The sequence below is a fragment of the Arachis duranensis genome, chromosome 1 (assembly GCF_000817695.3).
Source record: "Arachis duranensis cultivar V14167 chromosome 1, aradu.V14167.gnm2.J7QH, whole genome shotgun sequence".
Classification (NCBI taxonomy): Eukaryota; Viridiplantae; Streptophyta; class Magnoliopsida; order Fabales; family Fabaceae; genus Arachis; species Arachis duranensis.
This window is the reverse complement of record NC_029772.3, coordinates 34,549,755-34,555,673: the sequence shown is the minus strand read 5'-3', so window position 1 is coordinate 34,555,673 and position 5,919 is coordinate 34,549,755. Positions and strand designations below refer to the sequence as shown.

General features: G+C 39.0%; 1 long non-coding RNA gene across 2 annotated transcripts in view; it reads left to right on the top strand.

Moving 5' to 3' along the window:
* The window catches only part of LOC127748575 (uncharacterized), a 24,956-nt gene extending 20,965 nt beyond the window's left edge, over positions 1-3,991 (top strand). For both annotated transcript variants that reach the window (XR_008010740.1, XR_008010737.1), the window contains exon 6: positions 2,608-3,991. This is a non-coding gene — a long non-coding RNA (uncharacterized LOC127748575). The remainder of the gene's footprint in view (positions 1-2,607) is intronic.
* The last annotated feature ends 1,928 nt before the right edge of the window (positions 3,992-5,919 follow it).

The window sequence follows — 5,919 nt, the reverse complement described above, 5'->3', positions numbered from 1 at the left end:
AAAGAAGTGGTAAAAATATGTACGAATTCTAACTAACATGCAACCTATCATGCAATGCAATAACTAACTAACATTGGTGTTGAAAAAGAAAATTGTTACCCATGGAGATCGGTCAGATGACCTCTCCACACTTGAAGATTGCACCGTCCTCGGTGCATGCAAAGAAGAGCAAGGTGGATGGGTTGCTATAATTGATGAGCTCCTTCAAAAGGTTGTGCGGATGACTTGTTTGTTGCCCCATTTAGAAACTTTCCCCTTTTTTTTTTCCGTATTGGTGGCCAACCCAAAAGGAAAGAAAGAAAGAAAATTAAGCCTATAACAAAGATATCAAGGCAATTAGAACATAGGCGGGGGCTAATGCCAAATAAGAGTATGATTCCCTACTACATGGTAGCTACAACATGTGAGTGAGAAAATAATATAAGCTAATGGCATATCAATGATACTTGATGCAAGAGTAAAGTTAAAGCATGAAAAACATATTGAGCATCAAGATCAAATAAGAATTGACACAAACAAGATTAGTGATAAGCATGAGGGCATTTGGTCCCAACCTAACTCAATGATGATGAAGCACAAAAACAAAGGACAATGAGTTACGAAGGACTAAAGCACTACCTTGTATGTGGAACAAAATATTTCAATTAATGTTAAACAGGTCACAAAGCGCCAAGATAAACTCAACTATGCTAAACTAAACTAATGGTGACTAGATGTCTCATCCCTCTTCAATCCTTGACTTAAATAGCATCAGAAATGAGTTGGATTGGGCCCACAAGCCTCCTAAAACCGTTGGGGACGATTTCATTAAAGTGGGCCACGGACAGAATCGGTGCGCGCGCGCAAAGTGCGCTTGCGCGCCCCTGAACGCGAAGCAACATATGGCAAAATTTATATCATTTTGAAGCCCCGGATGTTAGCTTTCTAACCCAACTGGAACCGCATCATTTGGACCTCTGTAGCTCAAGTTATGGTCATTTAAGTGCGAAGAGGTCGGCTTGACAGCTTTCCGGTTCTTTCATTTCTTCATGAGTTCTCTAACTTTACATGCTTTTTCTTCATTCCCTTGATCCAATCTTTGCCTCCTAAATCTGAAATCACTTAGCAAACATATCAAGGCATCTAATGGAATCAAGGTAAATTACATTTAGCTATTTTAAGACCTAAAAAGCATGTTTTCACTCTTAAGCACAATTAAAGGAGAATATACAAAACCATGCTATTTCATTGAATAAATGTGGGTAAAAGGTTATAAAATCCCCTAAAATCAATACAAGATAAACCGTCAAATTGGGGTTTGTCAGAAGCACGCGATGCACCCGCGTCATAGGTGCATTAGGAAGAAAAGGAAAAAATTGAACAGAAAGTCACGCGAAAGCGTGGCTGGAGGCGTGCCTTAGGCTCAACCATGCCCACACGACCGCGTCAATAATGCGTCCGCATCATTCTGAAAAAGAGCCTCCCACGCGTCCGCGTCACTCATGCGAATGCGTGGCCTTGTAAAATCGACGTAAATGGGTGTATGCCAGTAAGTTGTGATGGAGCAGGGCTGGAATCATGCTAAGAGCACAAGCCCTACCGCGTCGTTTTCAAAATATGGCCATTCACGCGATCGCTTCAACGACGCGAACGCGTCACCTTAAAATTTGGCAAAATGAGTTTCAAATAGAGAGTTGCGGGAACGCGAGGCTGCTCTCGCGCCAATAGCACACATCAACTCACGCAACCGCGTGACCTACGCGTTTGCATCACTTGAAAACACCGCACACCACGCGACTGCGTCACTCACGCATTCGTGTCATGTGCAGCGCACAGCTTATCCAGATAAGTCAAATATCTTATCTTTTCTTCCCCAAATCCTAATTTTTCTTATCCCTTCTTATTTCTTTCTTCTCCCTTCTTCCTCCTTTCTTCTTTCTCACTTTCTACTTCCTCTTTTTCACCACCATTATCAAGGTTTTTCTTTTCTTCTTCCATCTTTACTTTTCTATTCTTATTCTTATTTTTATGTTTTCTTCTTCTTTTTCTTTTTACTTTCATTATCTATGTTTTCTTTTTCCTTTTTTTATTGGTGTTGGAAATTTTTTTGGGTCGTTATTTTCTATATTTTGCTTGTGGATTATTAAGGAATTATTTGACAATTATACATTACTTTTTATAGGGTTGCTTGCATGTTCAATTTAATACTTTCAATAACCTATTCACCATGCATGCTAAGTGTTTGTGAAAAAGCCCGTATGGCATTATGCACTACTTTTATGTTATCCTACTACTTTAATGCCTATTTTTCACAAACCCCTTTTATATTTTATTAATTAAATATAATTGTCAATACAAATAGATTGTTAATTTGACAGACTTGGTAATCTAACTTGGACATTGAATGCTTGATCTAAGCTACTCATGCCTTTGCCAGCATGCCAATAAACGTCTTGCATTTAATTGTCCTTACAGGCACTTGTTTTATTTCCATTGATGTACTTTCACATGTAGTCATGACCATGTGATAACGACATCCTTCTTTACCGTGCATTGATTATCATATATTCAGCTTTCTTCCTTGCTCTAACCCTTGAATTTTTAAAGTCCTTACTCTTTCCTTTTCAGGATGGCCACCAAGAAAGGTAAAGAGAAAGCTACTCCCAAACCACCGACAAGGAGAAGAACAAAACGTGCCTTGGTGGCAGAGCCATCTTCAACAACGGTTAAGCCCTCAATAAAATGAATCAAGAGGATCATCAAAGTCGATGAAAAAAAAAGCCTTTCCAGCAAAGGACGCTGCGTGGTTCACTAACCGCTACTGTGAGCAGATGTTCCCCATTCTAGCGGAAAGGAACTATAGCAATGAGCACCTTCTCATCCTCCCAATCCAAATTGCTAAATTTGTTGAGCCCCGCATTGAGCGAAGACAATGGGGATCCCTACAGAGATAGCCACGACATGTTAATCTATCATGGGTAGTTTAATTCTACTCCAACTTTCACTTGCTAACCCTGCAGTCTGTCTATGTCCGTCAGAAGCAAGTCCCCATTACAGAAGAGGCCATTCAACAAGCTTTAGATCTTCTCCCTGCTCCAGAAGAATTGGATGTATTTCAAATAGCCGCACTCAAGCACCAGATGTACCAATTTGACTGGGATGCCGTTCTCAGAGTTATCGCACAACCTAGCAGCAGATGGATTTATGGATACCATCACTCCCGCTCTAAGGGAATATCGGCTTTCGCACTTACCTTAGAAGCTTGAGTATGGGCACAGATTATGTCCCATTACATCTTTTCGAGCACTCATGAGTCCTCCTTCACTGCAGACATGGCTATTCTACTCTGGTGTATCATTACAGACCAGCCTCTAAACCTACCAAGATACATCCGGAATGCCATGAGACACGTACAAATTGCGAGTAACTTACCTTTTCCTGCCTTGGTCTTCGACCTCGTCTCAACAGCCGGCATCTCCTACAGGACTGGGAACACCAGAGCCATGCTTCCACGGAGTGATCAATACCTTTCTAATGGGAAATATATCAGACCTCCAGCAGCCACTACCAGCCAACCTACAGAACAGGCTGAAGACATTTCTCCTTCCACACCACAAGCACCTTCAACAAGTCAGCTGCTCCATCAGATCCTGGAGAGGTTGGACTGGCAAAAATAGAAAGTAAAGCTATGAGAGCGCCGCAATCAGCACCGATTCAAATACCTCAAGGAGCTACTCACAGGAAACCACAGACCTGACAAAGACCCCGACACTCCGGACTCCACTTCATTTACCAGCATAGAGATCCATGACGGTCCCAACTGTGGAGCTACTGCTACCAGCTCCCCTTTATTCCTGACAGATGGCACCGAGGACGGTGCAAAGGCTTAAGTGTGGGGAGGTCGGTCAGTACCTGACTTCCGGAGGTAACCTTTCTTCCTTAACATCAATAAAGTAGGATATTTAGTTATTTTTTTTCCTTTGATTAGGATAGGATATATTGTTTAATAATAGGTTATTTGCATGCATGTTCTATTTGGTTAAAATATAATGAGTTTCTTTTTAAGACCCTATTTTTGAAAAATTTCACTAATTTAAATAAAAACTTGTGTTAAATTTGTTTGAAGTTGTAATTAGAACATGGTTTTGAGCTAAAAAACACACAACCCGTGAGATTTTTGAGATTATTTATATGGTTATACTATTTAACCATAAACATTTTAGTCTTGTGTGTTTACTTCTCTATGATTGTAATTTATATTTTGTTTCATCCTATATGTCCAATGTTTAATGTGTTATATGCATGCATATGATTGAGGCCATTATTTGTTTAGCTCACTTATCCCAAGTAAGCCTAACCTTTAAATTACCTTTGTTAGCCACTTTGAGCCTTTAATCCCATTTGTTCTATATTTTACCACATTACTAGCCTTAAGCGGAAAAACAATTAAATATCCCAATTGAATCTTTGGTTAGCTTAAGATAGAAATTGTGTGTTAATTGAGTATGGAAAGATTGTGGGAACAAGGGTTAATAAGGGAATGTGTCAGGATAAAATAATGGAAATTTGGGTACCTACTCATGTGAAACTAGAAAAATTAAAAATCCATGTGCATTGATAAGCTATGTTTATTTAAAAAAATAAAAATTAAAAATTAAAAATAATATTCCATAAATATATAAATAAATAAGGGAACAAAATTACCCCAATGCTAAGTTTAATTAAAGGTTAATGCATATGTGATAAAAATTAAAAAAAAATTTGACACATGAGTATGTAATGCAAAGTGAGAAATTATGGGTAGCTAGGCATGATTCTAGAGTTATATAGAGTGTATGTATACTAGGTGAGAGCTTAGGTTAGTCAAAGAGTCATATTTTAGCTCACATAGCCTTATATATATACCCTTACCCTTACCTTAGCCCCGTTACAACCTTGAAAAGACCTCATGATGTTTGTATTGGTACATTGAATATTGTTGATTGGTTAGGAGAAGAACAAAATTTAGAAAGCAAGATTAGAGAAGGATAGAGTAATTACCCTATACACTAGAGAGATTAGAGTGCACATACACCATCAGTGAGGGTTCAATGCTTAATCCTATGTTCTCTGCTTTTATGAGCTGTCTTCTTACAAATTTACCTATTTTTACTGTATAGTTTGAATTAGTGGAATTTGATTATGTTTGTCTTAAAGAACTTATTTGTTTTTGACCAAGTGGACAAAATCATATAGTTGCATTCATATATATAGGTTGCATTGCATTGCATGAGTCTTACATTTCTCCTACTTATTTATTTTATCTCCTTGAACTAAGCATGAGGACATGCTAATGTTTAAGTGTGGGGAGGTTGATAAACCATTATTTTATGATTTATATTGTGTTTAATTGAATGGTTTTATCAAGTCTTCACCCACTTATTCATACGATTAACATGATATTACAATTCCTTCCCAAAGTTGTTCTATGGTTGTAAACTTGCTTCCTAGAGATATTTTTATTATGTATTTTAATTCTCTTTTATACCATTCGATACCGTGATCCGTGTGTTAAGTGTTTCAGGTTTCATAGGGCAGGAATGGCTTAGAGAATGGAGAGGAAGCTTGCAAAAATGGAAGGAACACAAGAAATCAAGGAGATGACTAGCGAACACTGACGCGAACGCATGGCTCACGCGACCGCGCGAAATAAGAAAATCACAGTGACGCGTTTGCGTGCCTGACGTGAACGTGTGGATTGAAATCTGCACGGATGACGTGAACGCGTGGATGATGCGTACGCGTGGTGAGGAAAAATTCTGAATGACGCGCACGCGTGGACGACACGTACGCATGACATGCGTGATCTGCAGAATTAACAGAACACGCTGGGAGCGATTTTGGGCCACATTTTGACCCAATTTTCGGCCAAGAAACACAGATTAAAGCCGGGGAACATGC